The sequence below is a fragment of the Oncorhynchus gorbuscha genome, linkage group LG01 (genome assembly GCF_021184085.1).
Source record: "Oncorhynchus gorbuscha isolate QuinsamMale2020 ecotype Even-year linkage group LG01, OgorEven_v1.0, whole genome shotgun sequence".
In the NCBI taxonomy this organism is placed as follows: Eukaryota; Metazoa; Chordata; class Actinopteri; order Salmoniformes; family Salmonidae; genus Oncorhynchus; species Oncorhynchus gorbuscha.
Window position 1 is genome coordinate 44,236,143 of NC_060173.1, and position 21,375 is coordinate 44,257,517.

The 21,375-nt window shown below is 40.3% G+C and overlaps 1 protein-coding gene and 1 long non-coding RNA gene across 3 annotated transcripts in view; one reads left to right on the forward strand and one right to left on the reverse strand.

Moving 5' to 3' along the window:
* LOC124038296 (A disintegrin and metalloproteinase with thrombospondin motifs 20) overlaps positions 1-21,375 on the reverse strand; it is a 153,705-nt gene that overhangs the window by 22,988 nt on the left and 109,342 nt on the right. The window lies entirely within an intron of this gene.
* Positions 1,342-5,770, forward strand: LOC124038306. The gene is made up of 3 exons (XR_006839341.1): positions 1,342-1,701; positions 4,611-4,664; positions 5,633-5,770. It is a non-coding gene; the product is annotated as an uncharacterized LOC124038306 (long non-coding RNA).

Below are 21,375 nucleotides of genomic sequence, written 5' to 3' on the forward strand. Positions count from 1 at the left end.
ATCTCATGGCCAAGTAAACAAGCTATAAACCACTTTTGGCTAAACTAATCATGACATGGATTTCTGTAAAGCATCCACTGAACACCCAGGTCTGAATGCAGTCCCGTCTTTAACCTGTAAACACTGAACATAGTGTAGGGCACAAACTAGAGAGAGAGACACACACACACAAGCTTAGGAGAGAGGAGACTCACAGAGCTAAAATACCAGGATGCATACATATGGCTAGACAATCATCTGGTTTCAATAAGAAGCTGTACGATGCTTCAGGAAAGCTACAGAGAGAAAAAAAACACGAAACGAATAAAAAGCAGAGACCCTGATCAGACCCGGAGCCTTCATAAAGCCCCGTGCCTGAGATGGATGGTCGGTTGGTAGATTAAAATATTCTACATTATTGCGTCTTCATGAGGCCAGACAGCAATTAGAGAGCCAACTATTTCTGCTCTGCTCTCAGTGAGAGAGGGAGTGAGCCCCCTTACACAAAGCCACTCCAAAATGGGGTATTGGAATAGAGTGCAACAAGATGAGGAGAACTCTCTTTTGTCTTTAGCATATTTTACAGCCCAGATAAACATAATATGCATTTCCCCTTAATTATGATGTCAGAATGTTGCATAACACCAAACCAAATGCCATGCATTTTCCTTCATCGGGCCTCATGGTAAACTTGTGGTGGTTATAGTACACTATATTGGACTGACTGTGCTGTGATGGAACTATTTGAGGAACATGTATTTGAGACAAGTAGACATACTGCAGTGAGTTCTAAGAAAAGCTGGTCCCTTTTTTTGGACAACAGGAGCTGTAGGATCTGGAGGAGTTTTTTTTTCACTACCGGAGGAGAAGCATTCTAGCACTCAGAGAGACACACGAGTGTACTCTAGTACCCAGTAACCCCTTCAAACGGAGGCATCTCGTGCTCTCTTCTTTACTGTGGTGCGGGCAGTGCTCGACACCACGCACACACACATCGTACACAGTGTAATTACCAAGGTATTTTAAACACAGGGCTTAGCTCGGGTGACAAGGAGACATCAAAGCTGCCCGCGTTGACTGGCTACTCCTAAACGTGGCAGACTCTCATACCCGCTGCACGCTCACTCAGAGATGATAACACTACTCCTTCCACTTCAGGCAGGAACAGAGACAGGCAAACATGTATGGGCGGGGGTAGTGGGGGGGGTGGGGGGGTTAGCCCCTCCTTACTGCTGTAAGAGAAGAAAAAAAATAGAAAAATGAAAAAAAGCAGGAGGAAGAAAGAATAGCAGAGCCATAAGGGCCGCGCTCCTCAGCTGAACTGTGTCTCCTGCCTGTTTAACGGCGGGGAGAAGACGCTATATGGCAGCGCGCTCCTCCGCTGAACTGTGTCTCCTGCCTGTTTAACGGCGGGGAGAAGACACTATATGGCAGCGCGCTCCTCCGCTGAACTGTGTCTCCTGCCTGTTTAACGGCGGGGAGAAGACACTATATGTCAGCGCGCTCCTCCCTCTCCCCAGCCAGGCAGCCTCATCTGTCAACCATTAGTTAATCAGGGCGGGTAACGCACAAGGAGCGCAGAAAACTGGCACAGCGCGTGTGACCCAGAGGACAGCTTCACCTCTGAGAGCAGAGCAGGAGGAGGGCAAGGACCCAGGGGACCGACGGTCTCCTCCACTCTGCACTCCACTGCCAGGCTCACTCTACTCAACACCTTCTCAGGTAAGTCGACTCTCCACTCAACTGCTCAAATGGCTTATCTGTGAATAGCTTCTGGTCTGCTAACTAACATACTAAAGTCAAAAGATGTGATTGAAAATGAGTAAATCAAATGAATATGACCAATGAAGGTTTTACAGGCTGGTATTGCATGAATAGTAACTGAGCAAGGATGACTAAATGCAATGGTTTGAAATGCATTGTTTTACTAGTGGTGCTACTTCATTATGGCATGTGAGTAAAAATGTGTTTTACAGATATCACTGCTGCTTTTATCAACTTTTAACAAAGAGCAATGTTACTACAGTATCGACTACAGTGTGGGAATTTCTAACAAAATAGAGAATGAATGGGGTTGGGGGGGGGGACTCAAGGTCACATTCACAGAAAATGAATATGTAACACAAACACTTAGCCACTAAAATGTAAGCATTTACTGTACTGTAAGTCACTTTGGATAAACGTTCCTGCCACAGGTTGTATATATTATCATTATGAAAACGTTCCTGCTACAGGTTGTATATATTATCATTATGAAAACGTTCCTGCTACAGGTTGTATATATTATCATTATGAAAACGTTCCTGCTACAGGTTGTATATATTATCATTATGAAAACGTTCCTGCTACTGGTTGTATATATTATCATTATGAAAATGTTCCTGCTACTGGTTGTATATATTATCATTATGAAAACGTCCCTGCTACAGATTGTATATATTATCATTATGAAAATGTTCCTGCTACTGGTTGTATATATTATCATTATGAAAATGTTCCTGCTACTGGTTGTATATATTATCATTATGAAAATTTTCCTGCTACAGGTTGAATATATTATCATTATGAAAACGTTCCTGCTACTGGTTGTATATATTATCATTATGAAAACGTTCCTGCTACAGGTTGAAAATATTATCATTATGAAAACGTTACTGCTACTGGTTATATATATTATCATTATGAAAATGTTCCTGCTACTGGTTGTATATATTATCATTATGAAAACGTTCCTGCTACTGGTTGTATATATTATCATTATGAAAACGTTCCTGCTACTGGTTATATATATTATCATTATGAAAATGTTCCTGCTACTGGTTGTATATATTATCATTATGAAAATATTCCTGCTACTGGTTGTATATATTATCATTATGAAAACGTTCCTGCTACTGGTTGTATATATTATCATTATGAAAACGTTACTGCTACTGGTTATATATATTATCATTATGAAAACGTTCCTGCTACTGGTTGTATATATTATCATTATGAAAACCTTCCTGCTACAGGTTGTATATATTATCATTATGAAAATGTTCCTGCTACTGGTTGTATATATTATCATTATGAAAATGTTCCTGCTACTGGTTGTATATATTATCATTATGAAAATGTTCCTGCTACTGGTTGTATGTTATCATTATGAAAACGTTCCTGCTACAGGTTGTATATATTATCATTATGAAAACTTTCTTGAAGAGAAAAAACAATCCGCATGAAAAAATGACTTTTCAAGACAGATTTGCCCTCCCAAGTTGTAACAGCAATTTGTTTCACATGATTGGGTGGGTTAATTCTAGTATCAGCCAGTGACATTCATCTGGAAATAATATGGATTACTATAGTAGACAGAATGGGATTGTTGCCTGAAAGCGACCACAGTAACATAGCTGTGGTTTTGTTTAACAACGTTTTTCAACCAGAACGGGAGATGTATTAGGCAGAAAGACATAGGCAACGTTTAACCATGTACTGCATTGTGATAACAGCTTACATTACATTTACATTTAAGTCATTTAGCAGACGCTCTTATCCAGAGCGACTTACAAATTGGTGCATTCACCTTATGACATCCAGTGGAACAACCACTTTACAATAGTGCATCTAAATATTTTAAGGGGGGAGGGGGTGAGAAGGATTACTTTATCCTATCCTAGGTATTCCTTAAAGAGGTGGGGTTTCAGGTGTCTCCGGAAGGTGGTGATTGACTCCGCTGTCCTGGCGTCATGAGGGAGTTTGTTCCACCATTGGGGAGCCAGAGCAGCGAACAGTTTTGACTGAGCTGAGCGGGAACTGTACTTCCTCAGTGGTAGGGAGGCGAGCAGGCCAGAGGTGGATGAACGCAGTGCCCTTATTTGGGTGTAGGGCCTGATCAGAGCCTGGAGGTACTGAGGTGCCGTTCCCCTCACAGCTCCGTAGGCAAGCACCATGGTCTTGTAGCGGATGCGAGCTTCAACTGGAAGCCAGTGGAGAGAGCGGAGGAGCGGGGTGACGTGAGAGAACTTGGGAAGGTTGAACACTAGTCGGGCTGCGGCGTTCTGGATGAGTTGTAGGGGTTTAATGGCACAGGCAGGGAGCCCAGCCAACAGCGAGTTGCAGTAATCCAGACGGGAGATGACAAGTGCCTGGATTAGGACCTGCGCCGCTTCCTGTGTGAGGCAGGGTCGTACTCTGCGGATGTTGTAGAGCATGAACCTACAGGAACGGGCCACCGCCTTGATGTTAGTTGAGAACGACAGTTTGTTGTCCAGGATCACGCCAAGGTTCTTAGCGCTCTGGGAACAGCTATCAGCTAAGCTGCTTGTGCTTGTTCTGCTTCTTTCCACTGCTTTCCTGCTTTTCTAGTGTTTAAGGGTTCTGGAATAGTTGACTTAATCGATTGCCAAACCAAACCAAATCCAGCTATTTCATGTTTATTCTGTGTGGCATAAAGAATATACTAGAAAACAGCATGTAGCCCTTGAAGTTAAATAGACAGAGCTGCCTTTCTTCAAATAAAAAATTATCACACATGTTACTTTAATGGACTATGGTAGACTATATTGAAATGTAACCCGCATCAAATATATGGACAGGTTATCTTTTACATTTGTATATGGTATTGATAAGAGCATGTCTTTGTCTAGGATTGGCAGGCTGCAGTCGCGGGATGACTCCGCCCATTACATCCCAAAGGACAGGTAAGCCAATGGCATTGAGAGACCACGCTATTGGGTAACCTATGAGACCATTATCTGTTGTTCAGCCTATATCACTATGCCACAGCATATGGAACTTTAACAAAAAGAACAGAGAAGTCCCTACAGAACAACTAACTTTAAATTAGTAGTTCAATTCAAAAGCTTGTCAGATGTTTTCAAACCTCAAAAGGCACCGTACAATTTCTCAAATGTTCGTAAGTATCTGTTTTCCATTAATTTGGGGTTGAAAAATATAACTCGATGTGCAAAATAAATTACTTAGGTTGTGGACTAAGGGTGTGGCATTTAGAAATGGTTTATTTATATTTCATGCTGTCCACTCTGACTTTAAACCAGTATAGGGATGTACAGTTGAAGTCGGAAGTTTACATACAATTTAGCCAAATACATTTAAACTCAGTTTTTCACAATTCCTGACATTTAATCCTCGTAAACATTCCCTGTCTTAGGTCAACTAGGATCACCACTTTATTTTAAGATTGTGAAATGTCAGAATAATAGTAGAGAAAATGATTTATTTAAACTTTTATTTCTTTCAACACATTCCCAGTGGGTCAGAAGTTTACATACACTCAATTAGTATTTGGTAGCATTGCCTTTAAATATTTTAACTTGGGTCAAACGTTTTGGGTAGCCTTCCACAAGCTTCCCACAATAAGTTGGGTAAATTTTGGCCCATTCCTCCTGACAGAGCTGGTGTAACTGAGTCAGGTTTGTAGGCCTCCTTGCCCGCACACACTTTTTCAGTTCTGCCATCAAATATTCTATAGGATTGAAGTCAGGGCATTGTGATGGCCACTCCAATACCTTTCCTTTGTTGTCCTTAAGCCATTTTGCCACAACTTTGGAAGGATGCTTGGGGTCATTATCCACTTGGAAGACCCATTTGCAACCAAGCTTTAACTTCCTGACTGATATCTTGAGATGTTGCTTCAATATATCCACAGACTTTTCCTGCCTCAGGATGCCATCTATTTGTGAAGTGCACCAGTCCCTCCTGCAGCAAGCACCCCCACAACATGATGCTGCCACCCCCGTGCTTCACGGTTGGGATGGTGTTCTTCGGCTTGCAAGCCTCCCCCTCTTCCTCCAAACATAATGAAGATCATTATGGCCAAAGAGTTCTATTTTTGTTTCATCAGACCAGAGGACATTTCTCCAAAAAGTACGATCTTCGTCCCCATGTGCAGTTGCAAACCGTAGTCTGGCTTTTTTATGGCGGTTTTGGAGCAGTGGCTTCTTCCATGCTAAGTGGCCTTTCAGGTTATGTCGATATAGGGCCAGTTTTACTGTGGATATAGATACTTTTGTACCTGTTTCCTCCAGCATCTTCACAATGTCCTTTCTCCAGGAGACAGAATGAGTCTCCTTCCTGAGCGTTATGACGGCTGCATGGTCCCATGGTGTTTATACTTGCGTACTATTGTTTGTAAAAATGAACGTGCCACCTTCAGGCATTTGGAAATTGCTCACAAGGATGAACCAGACTTGTGGAGGTCTACAATTTCTTTTCTGAGGTCTTGGCTGATATCTTTAGATTTTTACATGATGTCAAGCAAAGAAGCACTGAGTTTGAAGGTAGGCCTTGAAATACAGGTACACCTCCAATTGACTCAAATGATGTCAATTAGCCTATCAGAAGCTTCTAAAGCCATGACATTTTCTGGAATTTTCCAAGCTGTTTAGAAGGCAGAGTCAACTTAGTGCATGTAAACTTCTGACCCACTGGAATTGTGATACAGTGACTTATAAGTGAAATAATCTGTGGGGTAAACAATTGTTGGAAAAATTAAGTGTGTCATGCACAACGTAGATGTCCTAACCGACTTGCCAAAACTATAGTTTTTAACAAGAAATGTGTGGTTGAGTGGTTGAAAAACAAGTTTTAATGAATACAACCAAAGTGCATGTAAACTTCTGATTTCAACTGTACCTATTTACTGCAATTCAATAAATTGTGTTCAAATTGTGGTACAAAATGTAAAGATTGAAAGAGTACATAGAAAAGGAAATAATGTCATAAAAATAATCTGTAATATTGGAACAGACACTGGATCAGATTACTGGTACTGAAGTCTTCTGCCTTCAACTTCACAGGTGGATTTTGAAGACCACTAGTGTAATGTTTAGTAGAGTTGGACTTAACGTGGGTTAATATCACCTGTAGTGTGGGAGCAGACTTTTCCCCCTAGTATTTATCCTATATTCCCGAGTTCTAACAAATACCATCTCTCAGAACATGAGAGTGCCAAGGTTGAATTCCTATCACATTGTGCTCACAGCGCAACTGGAATGGTAATACCAAGCACATGATAACCATAGTGACAGTACACTGTCTCTTCAAAAGGGGATCAGAGCTGACCTGAACGAAGAACAAACTCACGATTGTGTGAAGATTGTCCAGAATATTACAATCTGTTCTGGCAAACAGATACCCAAATACTCTTTATAGTAATTGGCAACAACTTCTTGAAAAAGATGGTCATCTCAGCCCTATTGAAGATAATCAAGGTTTATGATCTTCCTAACAATGCAATATGTACACATTTCCCCAGGACCAAGAAATATCAGTGAACAAATACACTAAGAGATAGTAATACTATGATCTCATTACAGCTTTGTCAGTGTCACTGTGGGGAAAAGAAGATGTTTGCGGAGCTCAGAGGGTAAGACATACGCCAGTGAGCTATCGCAGGCTGCTTTTACTGTTCAAGGTCCTGTTTTGCAGGGAAGTTTCAAAGACAGAAGTCAAAACCACACATGTTGTCGACGTGGAAACAGCTGGTAAGGGCAGAGCGTTGTGGTGCGGAGGAATGTTAGAGTCATAGATCTTTCATCCTCATGGCCAAAATAGCCACACACAGGCCTGATCATCTCCATGCATAGGAAGAAACACTAACCAACACAAATACAGTCCAATCCAACCCTGGTCAATGCGGTCCAAATCTTGCATCCAGAAATCCTTAGATAATTACTACATGAATAAGTAGGTTATATTTATTTAAATTAACTGGTATTAACACACAAATAGGATTCCTTCACAAAACAGTTGGTACAAACCAATGACATAAGTACAGTGGGTAAAGAAAGTATTTAGTCAGCCACCAATTGTGCAAGTTCTCCCACTTAAAAAGATGAGAGGCCTCTAATTTTCACCATAGGTACACTTTAACTATGACAGACAAAATGAGAAAAAAATCCAGAAAATCACATTGTAGGATTTATAATGAATATATTTGCAAATTATGGTGGATAATTTGTATTTGGTCAATAACAAAAGTTTCTCAATACTTTGTTATATATACCCTTTGTTGGCAATGACAGAGGTCAAATGTTTTCTGTAAGTCTTCACAAGGTTTTCACACACTGTTGCTGGTATTTTGGCCCATTCCTCCATGCAGAGCTCCTCTAGAGCAGTGATGTTTTGGGGCTGTTGCTGGGCAACACGGACATTCAACTCACTCCAAAGATTTTCTATAGGATTGAGATCTGGAGACTGGCTAGGCCACTCCAGGACCTTGAAATGCTTCTTACAAAGCCACTCCTTCGTTGCCCGGGCAGTGTGTTTGGGATCATTGTCATGCTGAAAAACCCAGCCACGTTTCATCTTCAATGTCCTTGCTGATGGAAGGAGGTTTTCACTCAGTCGTCCTGGTCCCTTTATAGAAAAACAGCCCCAAAGCATGTTTCCACCCCCATGCTTCACAGTAGGTATGGTGTTCTTTGGATGCAACTCAGCATTCTTTGTCCTCCAAACACGACGAGTTGAGTTTTTCCCAAAAAGTTATATTTTGGTTTCATCTGACCATATGATATTCTCCCAATCTTCTTCTGGACCATCCAAATGCTCTCTAGCAAACTTCAGACGGGCCTGGACATGTATTGGCTTAAGCAGGGAGACACGTCTGGCATTGCAGGATTTGAGTCCCTGGCGGCGTAGTGTGTTACTGATGGTAGGCTTTGTTACGTTGGTCCCAGCTCGCTGCAGGTCATTCACGAGGTCCCCCCGTGTGGTTCTGGGATTTTTGCTCACCGTTCTTGTGATCATTTTGACCCCACTGGGTTGAGATCTTGCGTGGAGCCCCAGATTGAGGGAGATTATCAGTGGTCTTGTAGGTCTTCCATTTCCTAATAATGGCTCCCACAGTTGATTTCTTCAAACCAAGCTGCTTACATATTGCAGATTCAGTCTTCCTAGTCTGGTGCAGGTCTACAATTTTGTTTCTGGTGTCCTTTGACAGCTCTTTGGTCTTGGCCATAGTGGAGTTTGGAGTGTGACTGTTTGAGGTTGTGGACAGGTGCCTTTTATACTGATAACAAGTTCAAACAGGTGCCATTAATACAGGTAACGAGTGGAGGACAGAGGACCCTCTTAAAGAAAAAGTTACAGGTCTGTGAGAGCCAGAAATCTTGCTTGTTTGTAGGTGACCAAATACAAATACCATCATTTGCAAATAAATAAATTAAAAATCCTACAATGTGATTTTCTGGATTTTTTGTCTGTCATTGTTGAAGTGTACCTATGATGAAAATTACATTTACATTTACATTTACATTTAAGTCATTTAGCAGACGCTCTTATCCAGAGCGACTTACAAATTGGTGCATTCACCTTATGACATCCAGTGGAACAGCCACTTTACAATAGTGCATCTAAATTTTTTAAGGGGGGGGGGGGGGGGTGAGAAGGATTACTTTATCCTATCCTAGGTACAAATTACAGGCCTCTCATCTTTTTAAGTGGGAAAACTTGCACAATTGGTGGCTGACTAAATACTTTTTTGCCCCACTGTATATTTAGGTACCAAAAAAGTCAAAATAGGGACTTTTCTATAATGGTCCTTCTACGAAAAAAAATCCCTTTAGCTTTCCTTTGATATTTTTAGTAGGAATTGTACACAAATATTGAATTTTAAAAGCATGGTATATTAAATTAAGTACCCTTCAATATAGACCACATGGAGAATTCAATAAATATTATTATGTATATGAACAAAGACTTGCTGTCCCTCGGTGCACCCTGTGACCTTTATGCAGATTTGAACCCTCTTAATAAATCATTGTAAAGCCCTAGTTAATTTGTTGCTTTGACAATGCCATTTGTGAACATTATAATTGATTTCATGTCATTAATGATTAATTGTAAGGGGGGAAAACCTGTCCCACATTTTAAGGTCAACCCTGTTACGTGAACTGAACTCTCGTTTTAATATAGTGAAACTATTCCTTTTTTTTTGTTCAAAGTTAATTTGTGGAATTTCTTTCCTTAATGTGTTTGAGCCAATCAGTTGTGTTGTGACAACGTAGGGGTGTTATACAGAAGATAGCCCTATTTGATAAAAGACCAAGTACATATTATGGTAAGAACAGCTCAAATAAGAGAAATGACAGTCCATCATTACTTTAAGACATGAAGGACAGTCAATCCTGAATATTGTAAGAACTTTGAAAGTTTCTTCAAATGCAGTCGCCATCAAGAGATGAAACTGGCTCTCATGAGGACCGACACAGGAAAGGAAGACCCAGAATTACCTCTGCTACAGAGGATAAGTTCATTAGCGTTAACTGCACCTCAGATTGCAACCCAAATAAATGCTTCACAGTTTAAGTAACAGACACATCTCAACATCAACTGTTCAGAGGAGACTGTGTGAATCAGGCCTTCATGGTAGAATTACTGCAAAGAAACCACTACTAAAGGACACCAATAAGAAGAAGAGACTTGTTTGGGCCAAGAAACACAAGCAATGGACATTAGACCGGTGGAAATCTGTCCTTTGGTCTGATGAGTCCAAATTTGAGATTTTTGGTTCCAACACCCATGTCTTTGTGAGACGCGGAGATCATCCGTCACCTATCTGCATGTGTGGTTCCCACTGTGAAGCATAGTGATGGTGTGGGTTGCTTTGCTGGTGACACTGTCTGATTTATTTAGAATTCAAGGCACACTTAACCACCATGGCTACCACAGCATTCTGCGGCGATACACCATCCCATCTGGTTTGCGCTTAGTGGGAATATCACATGTTTTTCAACAGGACAATGACCCAACACACCTCCAGGCTGTGTAAGGACTATTTTACCAAGAAGGAGAGAGATGGATCAGATGACCTGGCCTCCACAATCACCCAAACTCAACCCAATTGAGATGGTTTGGGATGAGTTGAACCGCAGAGTGAAGGAAAAACAGCCACCAAGTGCTCAGAATATGTGGGAACTCCTTCAAAATGGTTGGAAAAGCATTCAAGCTGAAGCTGGTTGAGAGAATGCCAAGAGTGTGCAAATCTGTCATCAAGGAAAAATGTGGCTACTTTGAAGAATCTAATCTATTTGTTTAATGCTTTTTGGGTTACTACATGATTCCATATGTGTTCTTTTATAGTGTTCATTTCTTCAGTATTATTCTACAGACAATTTTGTAGAAAATAATAAAAAAGAAAAGAAAAACCCTTGAATGAGTAGGTGTGTACAAACCTTTGACTGTTACGGTTAACCTTTGTACTTTATTTTGTACTTCATTTTGCACTTAATAGGCACTATTGTTGGGTGATATGGCCAACATATCATATCACAATATTTTCTTATTTTTGAAGGTATGACAGTATTTTATGTTTTTGAATAATACAAGTTATTTATATGCTTCATGGGTAGCGCATGACCCTAGGTTGCTAACAATTACCTTCTAAGTGGTTTTAATGGGTCTTTCTCTCTTCTGATTGTTTTATTTATTAGATTATTTAAAGCATTTGCATACATTTCTGCATTTTCTTTTCTCATTTGCTATACTTTGCTATACTTTCCTATTTTGTGAAAAGGTACATTTTCCTTTATCAGAACAATTATTATTCTTTATGATCATGTATTTTGAATGGATTCAATGGCAGTTCTTACTTTTGCCACAAGGGGCGGTGTGTCGACTAAGGCGCTTTTGGCACCTGCACTGCCTCACAGGCAAGATTCATGGCATATATACGGCACCAACACTGCCTCACAGGTACTACCTGTCGCACGCAAGTACACGCGCATCCGAATCTGTTGCTAGAAATGAGCAGTTCTTACCTGTTAGCAGTCTCTTACTGGCGGTAAGAACGGAAGATTGCCATAATTTTTCATCACTACATTTAACAAACCAAACATTATCTTTTTAACATTTTATTTTTTACCCCTTTGGTAGTTATAGTCTTGTTCCATCGCTGCAACTCCCATACGGACTCGGGAGAGGCGAAGGTCAAGAGCCATGCGTCTTCCGAGACATGACCTTGCCAAGTTGCACTGTTTCTTGGCACACTGGTCGCCAGCCGCACCAATGTGTCGGAGGAATCACCGTACAACTACCGACCCGAAGTTAGCGTGCATGTGCCCGGTCCTCCACAAGGGATCGCTAGAGTGCTATGGGACAAGGACATCCCAGCCAGGCAAACCCTCCCCTAACTTGGACGACAGTGGGCCAATTGTGGGCCGCCGCATGGGTCTCCTAGCAGCGGCCAGCTGCAAGACAGCCTGGGATCGAACCCGGGTCTGTAGTGACGCCTCAAGCACTGCAGTGCCTTAGAATGCTGCGCCACTCCGGAGGCCAACAAACCAAATATTGAAAAAAACGTTAGATGAGGAAAAGTAAAAAGCCAATCCGGTATATAGTAAAATGCGGTTTACTGCCGAGACCTAATAGGTACTTACTAGTCAGTTTTCTTATTTAAGTTCTTGGGATAGGAAAACATGTTTCTATTAAGTTGACCATGTGCTCTTCAGAATGTTAAAATGAGGTGAAATACAACTTTTTTTCACCATGATACCAAGTTAATTGTGTGGTATGCGTAATCTTCCGATGTTGCCAAACTGTGCCTCTGCCATGGTCAGAAACTCAAGTAAACAACCCAAAAAGAGAGCATATTTAGTTTTCCCAACACAATTCCCTTTTTAAGTCAACACCACTCGGGACAGAAACTGAGCAACCATAAGTCAACTTTTGGAATGACAAAAAACGACCAGTTTTTCAGCCTGCCCAAACATTCACCTGGAACCAATTTCCATTTCCATGTTCCATTCCAGAAAAAATCCATTGGTGCTCAATTGAGCAAACCACTGCTGTCTCGTAAAGTTATGCCAGGCTATGGGAGTGAACCTGATTTCTGACAGCCACACTAAAAAGACGGAACAGGAGTGAGGTTCTAAATTTACATTTTAGCGCAGGATCTCCAAGGGTCCCTATTTCTGGCAAATTCTATCCTTCCAAATTCCATCCAGCCAATTATTCTTACTTAACGCCGGTTTACTTTGGGTCTGTCAAAACTCCAAACTCTAGCCTAATTTATTGTAGAGACGAGCTCGCAAGCCAAAGAGAAGGAGCGCTTTCACAGCCAAGCTCGCATTCTATTTTGGCCTGGTTCGTCCTGATAATGGAATTAAACCGCAAAAAAACTACAACGTTTACCTTGCGTTTCAACCAAAAAGCTACAGTCCAGTTTTCAGTCAAAGGGTGACATTTCCCTCTCTCAAATAGACAAGAAAAATGTGAAAGTGTTGCATGTTCATCGTGGGACGATCCCATTGTTGTTAGAGGTCTTTGTACTTTAGAGGTGGTTGAACGTCAACACCTGGTCTGTGTGTGTCTCATTAACACATTCCTCTAAGATGAACACTGTGTTTACACCGCTAGCTTTTATGGGGGCGTTATGGGAGTGATGTTGTTGTGTGTCGCTGGTGTGTTTACCAAGCCTGCTATGCTATCTCCCTTCGATTCCATCTACCCCCACTACAGCAGTCTTTGAAGATGTGCAACAAAGTTCAGTCTGCAGCTGGGCTCAGCGGACTCAAAAAGTGTTTTTTTAACCTGAAGAATGACTATGTGTCCTCAACAGTAAAATGTATGTTTTTTTCATAATAGCAGTGACTACAAAGTCAAAAGAAAACTATTAATCCTGTGTTTGGAACACATCAGATATAATACTTGCCCACCAATGACTGCCTCACAGACTTCAGCACTGTATATTTTTAAGAACCTAGAGCCTTTGAAATGGGATTGCAATTTACTCGGGCGAATACGACGCTGTAGGACGATATGGGAGGAGAACTGAACGTTGCGCAATGTGAACTTCATATAAAGGGTAATACACTGACATCTATTGTATAAAGGGTAATACACTGACGTCTATTGTATAAAGGGTAATATACTGACGCCTATTGTATAAAGGGTAATACACTGACGCCTATTGTATAAAGGGTAATACACTGACGTCTATTGTATAAAGGGTAATACACTGACATCTATTGTATAAAGGGTAATACACTGACGTCTATTGTATAAAGGGTAATACACTGACATCTATTGTATAAAGGGTAATATACTGACGCCTATTGTATAAAGGGTAATACACTGACGCCTATTGTATAAAGGGTAATACACTGACGTCTATTGTATAAAGGGTAATACACTGACGCCTATTGTATAAAGGGTAATACACTGACGTCTATTGTATAAAGGGTAATACACTGACGTCTATTGTATAAAGGGTAATACACTGACGTTTATTGTATAAAGGGTAATACACTGACACCTATTGTATAAAGGGTAATATACTGACGTCTATTGTATAAAGGGTAATATACTGACGTCTATTGTATAAAGGGTAATATACTGACGTCTATTGTATAAAGGGTAATACACTGACGTCTATTGTATAAAGGGTAATATACTGACGTCTATTGTATAAAGGGTAATACACTGACGTCTATTGTATAAAGGGTAATATACTGACGTCTATTGTATAAAGGGTAATACACTGACGTCTATTGTATAAAGGGTAATACACTGACGCCTATTGTATAAAGGGTAATATACTGACGTCTATTGTATAAAGGGTAATGCACTGACGTCTATTGTATAAAGGGTAATACACTGACGCCTATTGTATAAAGGGTAATACACTGACACCTATTGTATAAAGGGTAATACACTGACGTCTATTGTATAAAGGGTAATACGCTGACGCCTATTGTATAAAGGGTAATACACTGACGCCTATTGTATAACGGGTAATACACTGACACCTATTGTATAAAGGGTAATACACTGACGCCTATTGTATAAAGGGTAATACACTGACGCCTATTGTATAAAGGGTAATACACTGACGCCTATTGTATAAAGGGTAATACACTGACGCCTATTGTATAACGGGTAATACACTGACACCTATTGTATAAAGGGTAATACACTGACGCCTATTGTATAACGGGTAATACACTGACATCTATTGTATAAAGGGTAATACACTGACGCCTATTGTATAAAGGGTAATATACTGACGCCTATTGTATAACGGGTAATACACTGATGCCTATTGTATAAAGGGTAATATACTGACGTCTATTGTATAAAGGGTAATACACTGAGTCCACATCAGAAAGCAGAGCTGTCGAGTGCCTATGGTAAGATGTGAGGTGAAACGTGATAAGCCCTACTTTCAAGGGAGATCTGTTACTTTGAGTAGGTTACCATGCTCTTCTAGGACACTTCATCCATCAAACTCTTTCCCACTAAACCATGTTTGAAAGAAAAAAAAAGAGTGAGTTTAATACAGTCCAACTCCCAAGGTACAGTACATCAACCTGATAGCCACCAACAGACCCCAACTTGAATCATCCCATCACGTCTCCGGGAAAGACGAGGTGAGAGGAACATGCATTTAAGTCCAATTTCAGAGAGGATTCACCACCCCATAAGCTTTTAGCGACCTTCTCTCAGATGTGTTGCAATGCCAGTTGAGAAAAAGCAGGCGCTCTTCAGAGGGGACCTGTTCCCGATCATTAGAGGAGCCAGGGAAAGCCTGGGTTAAACGCTTCCAGATCTTTACCCTACATCTCTCATTTTATCCCCCTGATTTCATCCTCAGCTGAAACACCAGCGAAACAAATATCTGCCTAATCTTGTCACTTCCGCTCTCTTGCTCTTTCTCCCCTTTCTCTGCTCTGTATCCAGAGATTCTTTGTGGTTGCGAGGAAACTCCTGCTCTCAAAGGTTTGGGCCATTTTATGTCATCGCCCTCCCTCACTGAGACTGCATTAGCGGTTATGTCTATATGAGTGAATTCAGAGGACTAGGCCACATACAGTGGAGCCGACTATATATCACGACTATATGACGTCGACCGTGCTCAATGGCAGATGTCCATAAAGAAAGTAGGGTCACTGGTTTACATAAAATACTTTCTCCACCATTGATGTGTAATATTTATTCTCCATATGCAACATATACATATCGTGTCTATTTCTCTTTCAGTCAAACATGTCAAGATATGCTTGTTTTGCTAGTCAGTCTGGGATAAAAACAAATCAATCTTTGTATGCAAGACATGTCTTTTGTTGGTAATTTCTTTCTAAAGAGGCCTGGCAGCATAATTTAATTGCTCTCTAAATTGCAATAAATTGGAAGAAAGAAAAGCTTGGACACATAAATGTTGGCGAAGAGTATCATGCTATTATTACAGTTGTTTTGGAATGAAATCCCACGCCAAAATCACATTACTTTGATTTGAAACAGACAGGAAATTGAATAATGGAGAAACTTATTATTATTTTTCTCTATTTCTCTTCTTTCAATATATATGTTATTCTCCATGTTTTCCCAACTCCTTGGCCTTCTGATACAGACTTTACTGCTGCTGTCAAAGCTCTACTCATGTCCAAAGATGTTGCCTCAGAAAACATCTGAAAGCAGCATCTGGTTTGATGTCTCCAAAGGCTTCAGCCTCCTGGCAAGCCAAAATCTACAAGATACAGCAATCAACTATTGACCAATACAACTAATGAATTGCATCATTTGGTTTGATTTAACATCAAATAAACAATCCCCAAAGGGCCCACATGTAACATTAGCCGCCTGCTCTGGTTTCAAACCTAAGCTATGACAAGAACCATGCTTGAAGAACTGGGGCCGAGGGAACCTCGGAGTCTCCAGGTCCTAGCTAGTTCCAGTTGCTAGACTGGCATATGGGCTGGATCAGGAAACACAAGCTCAATGATGTCATGACCATCTGACCCCAGGGTGACAGGTTTGGGGAATTTGTCTGCAAGTGGCCTCAGGCCAAAGTCAAGTATGTCTATGTTGTGCATGTGGATTTCATTTGAACCAATGCGATCTCTCCAACCTAGATTGCTCTCCTTGGGAACCCTCACTCACAGCAGGAAATGGTTTTCATTAGCAACAAAATAGGCATAAATTACTCAAATGTTTGCCAATTCATCACACACTGCATTATTGTTGGTTAATGTTGCTTCACACACATTTTTTTGCAAACGGTTTTTAAAACAATCATCATTACTTAAAATGTTTACATTGTTGCTAATCTGTTTTGTGTGGAACTTTACTGCTCATAAACTGTTTGATCACCAAAATCTATGCAATAAATTTCTATGATTTTCAGTCTTTGGTGAGTCATTCTCTTCGGTATCAGTTAATGCTTACATGACTTGATTGTTAAATGGGATAAACCCTGACTGAAGAATGCCACGAGACACCCTAATTATCTCGCCAGGTAAGTCCATGACGAGGTTTAACCCATACAACTGCCACTTGAGAAAACCAAACCCTTTGTGAAGCATGGCAACCTACTGTATATACATAGCCACAAAGGCTACAGGAATTCCATATGGAGCCATCTGTAGTCCAGCATCTAACTCATTCATGACTGTTTGTTACCGAATACTGTCTCAATGATTGAAAACGCTAATCACTGCGAAAACACAAGTCGTTACCATAGCTTAATAAAGTACAACATTATTTGAGATCACTGACCAGGTCTCTCTAGAAAAATAGATTTTTAACTCAATGAGAAAAACCTGTATAAACAAAGGATAAATACAAATCAATTTAAAAAATAAAATAAAAAAGTGAAGGGCCACCCCTCAAAGTAAGGTAAGGTTCAATTATGCCAACCACAAGAAGTATTTCAGGAAATCCGAAAGCTCCAACACCATGCTATTTCCTCTCGCTCACCAGACAGACCATAAGGCTCTAATAAACGTGGCGTCTCAACAGGACACCCCTTGATACAGGACTTTCTTTCAACACGACATTTCACAGAAAAGGAATCTAAACTTTTATCTTGTTTAAATTCATCTTATGTAAATGTTATGCGTGATTCACTCTGTCACTGAACCATTTAGTCAAATAATTACCTCAGGGTTTCAGGTTCATGTTTACGCTCATACACTGACTTCCCTGTCGCTGTATGGGTTATTTTGTATGAAAAAAAATGGCCTAAGTTACTATTGCATAGCTTAGCATACTGCTTAGAAGTTGGGATGGGGGATAGCATTTGTACACCCTAAAAAATGTCATTTGTATAAGCTAAAAATTGATTATAGATACATGGCTATTAGAGGCCAGTATAAAAAGGTAAAAACATCATGGCATTAGCTGAGATATTGGCTCTGCTTCTTTTATTTGTCCTGTTAAAATACCCTCCTCTCTATGTGGAAGCATGCTAAAATACAACAGAAGAAAAGGCACACATGAATTAATCCATCAACAATATTCTATAAACACTTTTTTCAGGTTTCAATTTGGGACCTCTTCAAATATAGCAAGCTTGCCAACATCGATTTATACCAATTATTGTTGTAGTAAAACTGAATACTCGGTTGGTCTCCAGCCAAAGGCATTACGGAGAGAGCCCTATTATTATAATTGTAAACAGATGTGCCAGCCTGTGCCAAAGTTTGATTTGGAGTCAGGATGTCTTCTCTTGAGTGTTTTCTAAATAGAATTATGTACAAAAATATATCATAACGATATGAATAAAGCCTGCAGTCCGTTTTACACTATGTGACAGGGGTGGAAATAACCCCAACAAATTACAGGTAGAAATTGTACAGACCATATTTATAACAAGCATGTCCCAAAAAGATGGCTAGCGTTTCTGATCATTAGATAAGACTGCCCAAGGGGAGTGAGGTCAATGGTTGGTCAAATACCAAGGACCACAAACTGAACTGCTATCAACCGAGCCATCGCTATAGGCTTACGGTGAACAGTACAGTTCTATAACGTCAAGGAGGCATACAAACAGACAGGAATACTGTACAGTATGTATTAACGAGCAGTTAGGCTAAGCAGTATAGTTTATGACCGGCTAGATGATATTGATCCCAATGGTACCACAATATACTTCTAAGCAGACTGCGACCATTGCTATGAATATGGAACAACAATTTTTGAGGACTGAATCTATGTAAGTGTTTGAAGTGTTTATGGTAATATGTTTATGTAAAGAGATTGAATAGGCTTGGTTCCAATCAGATATAGACATTTGGGTAGTTGTCTGCAGCGCGTCAGTCATATGCATGTAAGGATTACCACACATGCAACTAATGGACCAATTTTATTTAGTGTGGGTTTTAATATATGCTGTTTATGCTACGTTAGAAAGCACGCTTTTATGCTATTCAGAAAAGATCAGATTGTTGGATCTTGATGAGGTGTAGAGACATCAGGAGGTCAGGCAATGGATTTTATAAGTAAAAAAAAAGACATGATTGACATTGATTAATTCCTTTCTATCAACAAATATTGCATTATATATTGTGTATAAATTGCCATAGGGATATAATTCAACCGAAACAGTTATCTTTAAGTTTGTGTCTGAAGTTAGCCTGTGTACAACTTGGGCGGGGGTTCAGCTTGCTTCACATGTAGGCCTTTAGGTCTCAGTACTTTTTGCTGAGTGTAGTACATCTTTTAGAACGTATTTGGTATAAACTGAAATCAGATAAGCACACAGAGCACCTATGATGCTATTTTCTATACTACGATGAGCATAGAAAGTACATGCTCAACAATATGACTTTGAAGTTATGGAGCAACTATTATTGCCAAAGAATGCAACACTTGCCAAGTATCACAGCATGATACTACATGGAAAAACAACACAAATGTCACAACCGTTATGTTCCTTTAATATTCTTTACAGTTGGAAAAGCTATTTCAACATGTTTATGTATTTTCGCATGTGAATGAAATAAATAGAAAAAGATTAATAACATTTGAACACAAAAAAAAAGAAGCAAAGCACTGTTGCCCCACTAAGCACCTTGGGTAAAAAAGTTGGGAGGTGGCGACTGGGCTGGCGAGGCGGAGTAGGAGTCTTGGATGGAGCGAATGTCTTGGGACGGAAGGAGGAAGAGGACAAGAGAGCCCAGAGTGGACCTCACAGGAGAGCTTACGGTCAACACAAACACAGAGCCATTTTGGTAACACTTCAAATGAACTATGTGTCAGAAAGACTTCACCTTGCTATCACACATGACACCTTGTGAAATCATGTTTCACTTAGGATTTTTTTATACTGTCGTAGGCACAGGAGGTTGGCGGCACCGTAGTTAGGGAGGACGGGCTCATTGTAATGACTGGAGCAGAATCAGTGGAATGGTATCAAATACATCAAACACGTGGTTTTACATGTGTTTGATGCCATTCCATTTGCTCTGTTACAGCCATAATTATGAGCCCGTTCTCCCCTCAGCAGCCTCCTGTGGTCGTAGGACATCAAATATAATATATGACGACTGGCTGGCTAGCCATCAAGCAAGATGTAGTAGTTGGCCATGAATTGTTTTGAAATGTATGGAGCAGTTATCGGATGCCAGGCCAGGTTCACGACAGCACTACAAAGGTTATGACAGATAGTTCAACCCAAGTGTTACATACATCTAAACCGAAACAAATAAAACATTAAAAGCTGCAACAATAAATAAACTATTGTAAACAAATAAATACGTTTCATTTGAAAGATTCCTTCAGACATATAAAAACTGGCCCCAGAAAAAGTGAAACAGCAACAAATGACTACAATATCATGAGAGAGGTATTTGTGTGCTTCAGTTGGTACGAGATTTGCAGATGCCAATTCAGTTAGTTGTACCTTTTGAGCTATCAGACTTGAATTAAGATGAAAGCCACATCTACAGGAAGTTCATCTACAATGAAATTGTAGAGCTTTAAAAACTGGATTGCATAGTTTGATGTTTGTGCACCATAATAGACTGCATTCATCCTGCTACTGCATTAACATACAGGGCCTTTGGGAAGTATTCACACCCTTCCCTCTTTCCACATTTTGTTACGTTACATCCTTATTCTAAAATATATGAAATTATATATTTTTTTTAGCAATCTACACACAATACCCATAATGACAAAGCGAAAACAGGTTAAGCATTTTTTGCAAATGTATTACCAATAAAAAAACTGAAATACCTTATAAGTATTCAGACACTTTGCTATGTTACTCAAAATTGAGCTCAGGTGCATCCCGTTTCCATTGATCATCCTTGAGATGTTTCTACAACTTGATTGGAGTCCACCTGTTGAAAATTCAATTGATTTGGAAAGGCACACCTGTCTATATAAGGTCCCACATTTGACAGTGAATGTCAGAGCAAGACTCAAGCCATGAGGTTGACGGAATTGTCCTTAGAGCTCCGAGACAGGATTGTGTCGAGGCACAGATCTGGGGAAGGGTACCAAAAAATGTCTGCAGCATTGAATGTCCTCAAGAACACAGTGGCCTCCATCATTCTTAACCTGAAGAAATTTGGAAACACCAAGACTCTTCCTAGAGCTGGCCGCCCGGCCAAACTGAGCAATCTGGGAGAAGAACCCGATGGTCACTCGGACAGAGCTCCAGAGTTC